We start from the raw sequence: 3,874 nt of genomic DNA, 5'->3' as shown, positions 1-3,874 counted from the left end.
TTGGCAGAGGGTGCGTGAGTAGGGCCTTTGTTGACGCTCTCGAACCGCCCGCTGCTGCCGGCTGGCGAAGGAGGAGGATGAGTGAGGTCCGGTGCTGGGCCGTCCACGACTCTCCGTGCCCTCCTGGGACCCAGAGATAGAGAAAACCGCTTATTGTACTCTTTTAGAGAAATTGGCTTCTTTAGAGAAATGCTCTTTTACGTGCTGAGACGCACAGTCGTTTGCAGCACGACAGGGGGTAGTGCAGCCTGAAGTGCGCAACCCACTCGACACAGGAACGACCACCGCTGAAGCGCCGTCCGCCAACACAAAAAGCTCCCGAGAGCACGCTAGACTCGTCACACACGAAGCAGTTTGGTAGGAGCAGAACGATGTTTTCGCTCGGCTCCAAAGCGAAAAGCTGGTATGCGTTGCACCAACTGCCTTTTTATGCTAAATCTGTGATCAGCGGCAGCTAGATGCAATCATCGCATGTCAATGTGCATTGGCTCGTTTAGTTTACACTCGAAGTGGATTGGTCTCTCTAAGCGAGATCCCAATTCGCCGGCGTAACATAGCTACGTATGTGCGCACACAGAGAGATTGTTTCACCTGCCTCATCATACCTCCTGGATTGCACAGATGGTCATCTAATGCTTGACATTCAGCAAATGATGACAAGAACAGTGCGATGCCATTTCTCCACTCTGTGATCTCTCTGTTTCTACAGAGGACAAGAACTGAAACAGATGTGCGTTGATAAGCCTGAGATAGCGGACCTTCACTTATGTATAGAAACTGCAGAAGCCACTGTCTGTGACCACAGCTTCAAGAATGCTCTGGGTGATGAACAATGCAAATTTTAACTAATGCCACAGTGCCATATGCTCCGCTATCTCTCAGCAAAACAACCTCTGACTCTGCTGCAAGGTGTGGAACTGCAGAATACGTCTGGCTGACCTTCAAGCACTTTGTAAGGGTGCAAGGAGTTTGATTTAGCTTGATTCATATTTGCTTTTTGTAATCGCATGAACACATCGAATCAAATTACACTTCAGTCTCTTCATTCGTCTGACAAACTCATTCATGCATTTAGTTTAAAACACAACCATTTGCCTCAGTTTAAAAAGCTTTAACTTGCAAAGATTAAATGTAAACAAACTATAGTGCTCCTTAAATATATATGCTTTAAAATGCACTTAAATTGCAAAACAGGGCTATTTAATAAAATACAACTACTGTATTATGATTAATAATTTTAGAGCCCATAAAATTCAAAGAAACCTAAAAACTCCATTTGTGTATGGTATAAACCCAGAGTGACTGTCATAAGCACTTACTATGAATATGCTAATTTGTTTATTAGGCATATTTATGAATATTTTTGACAGAGAAGCTCTGGTGTGGAAGACCCTCCTGAGAAAATTATGGCGTTTAATAAGGTTGGAAGTAAAGCAATACAGAGATCCACATAAATATTGCAATGAGGTCTCAACGATTCCCCTGAGCGCTCTCTTGGCAACAGAACAGGTGAATAATGCATGGAAAAGCCTTGGAGGAATAGTGGTATATTTTTGAGCGAGGCACACTGGGAATTTTTGGGACTGCTTTATTTATTTATTTTTTAGGAATAGGAGGTATTTATAGCTACACATCAAATGTGATGATCCCCCCTGTAGGAAGAAAAGCCACAAATGAGTTTCTTTAATATCTCAATTGTTTCTCCTGGACAGCAATGACATTAAATTTTATGGTAATTTTAAATGAAAATTTAGACTTTTGGCTCTGTCACCTGCTTCTCAGATTTTTCTCTTGAGAAAAACACCCCACTGATTTTGTCTCCTCTAGAGTTTTAGAAGAGATCTCAACAATCAAAAACGCTGATACTGAAAATAAACATAACTGAAGTCTGATAGATATAGGTAGGTAGGTAGGTAGGTAGGTAGATAGATAGATAGATAGATAGATAGATAGATAGATAGATAGATAGATAGATAGATCGATCGATTTTCTTCTCTGTCATCTTTTTTGTGCACTTATTTCCATTTACCTATATTCAGTTAAGAAGAAGAAAAATTGAGAGGAGGAAGAGATTTATTAATCTTACTGGCTCAGTATGAGATGGCTTGTGTAGTCATATCCCATTTGGTGTGTTTGATGTTGTATTGGCTATCTGTAATATTTCATAACTTTGGTTAATGAGGTGAAACTGTTGGGCCCACATTCAATTTAATGTCTCTTTTTTTTACAGGCAACTTTGATCTAGTCCATGAAATTAGAACATTAACATGATTTTGCCTTTCAGGATTTAAATGAAATGTAGAACTTTCTAGAGGGTGAAATTCAATAATATTACATTTATTATCACAAATGATGAAGTGTATATTCTCTAAATATATTTTATAACTTCAAAAAACGTGGTGTTTTTTCTTACATAACTTGTTTGCATGTTCAGTGCAGTCTGTACTTGCTGGAATTGTTTGTTATATTTCTTTGGTTATTGTCACTGAAATAAATATATTGTATTAATAAATAATAAATAAATTAATAATAATAAATTAATAATAATATTGTCACTGATTTATGACATACAACATTTTTTATAAATGAGGCATGATTGCATAAAACTAATCAAATCTAATTAAAATCTAATATGCCTGATACTTTCATCCTTCATTTGCCCCATATTTTAGTGCAAATAGCACCACATGAAAATTAGCTTGCTAATTGTAATAACTGTGCAGCTTTGTACCTTGAAATTGACTCGAGGTTCAGAGGGTGGACGTGAATAGCTCGGACCCCTCTGCTCAATGCTTCTACACATCCCTTTCAACTCATAAACAAATGTCCTACATCTAAAGCATTCCCATAATTGTTATGCTAACCTTGGAGAAGGGAACCAAGTCATTAGCATTTGAAGGAGCTAAATATTAGCCGAGAAAAAGGCTTCTCTCTTTTGTAAAGGAACTATGAAGAAAATGTGCATCAGAATCCAACCATCTGTGCCATCCGTCCTCTCTACAAAGAGAAGAAAATATTTCACTATAACCTAGGAAAGGTTATGGTGTATGTATTTAATAAACAGATGTGTCTGAATTCAGAAATGACATTAATGTCAGTAGGCTCATTGGAAAAAACATCCCTCTACCTACATTTTTGAAAAACTCTAAAAATTTACCTGTACATCTCATTCTCAAACTCTGGGTTTTTTTTTTTTTTGGACAACAGTTTACGGTAACGGGTGCAGATTATTGATTAATAAATACTTATTTTAGGGCCTTACACAAAACAGTGTTATGACCTCAAAAACACTTTTATAACTACACAATTTATGAACGTTTGCATAAAAAAACAGCTCAATATGTATGGCTTTTCTCACAAAGTAAACTTGCTTGGTTACTCACCTGGTACAGCACTGCACGTGCTATTCAGAGCATTTTGATGCAAGTTTCGTGAAACAGGAGCAGTGGTGTATTGTAAAGAAGTAATAATACTTCGTTACAGTACTTAAGTATTTTTGGGAATATCTGTACTTTACTTGAGTTTTTATATTTCAGACAACTTTTACTTTTACTCCACTACATTTCCTAATCAAAATGTATACTTTTACTCCGATACATTTCCCCGAAGCATATACGTTACTTACTACAAAATAGTCAGAAGTCAGAAGAACACGGACTGCAGGAAAGCAGGTTTGACGAATCAGTGGTCTGCCGTTTGCAAGTTAGACTCCTAAAAAACACCTTTGCTCATGTGCAAACAAGTGCACGGCTGCGCGCACAACCGCGGATGATTCCTTTTCCACTCAAGTCGAGTCTGGGGCGTGCAATACAGCATCATCTGCGATAATACGGTAAGTGTTGTAATGATGTGCGATCTGACATTATCAAGTATA

General features: G+C 38.0%; 1 long non-coding RNA gene across 1 annotated transcript in view; it reads right to left on the bottom strand.

Annotated features, from left to right (window-relative positions):
- Positions 1 to 3,874, bottom strand: part of LOC107684189 (uncharacterized) — a 19,035-nt gene that overhangs the window by 12,942 nt on the left and 2,219 nt on the right. The window contains exon 2 of the long non-coding RNA XR_001633826.1: positions 1,803 to 1,808. This is a non-coding gene — a long non-coding RNA (uncharacterized LOC107684189). The remainder of the gene's footprint in view (positions 1 to 1,802; positions 1,809 to 3,874) is intronic.

The sequence above is a fragment of the Sinocyclocheilus anshuiensis genome, unplaced genomic scaffold (assembly GCF_001515605.1).
Source record: "Sinocyclocheilus anshuiensis isolate Anshui unplaced genomic scaffold, SAMN03320099.WGS_v1.1 scaffold1893, whole genome shotgun sequence".
Lineage (NCBI taxonomy): Eukaryota > Metazoa > Chordata > Actinopteri > Cypriniformes > Cyprinidae > Sinocyclocheilus > Sinocyclocheilus anshuiensis.
This window is presented reverse-complemented; position numbering and strand designations above follow the sequence as displayed.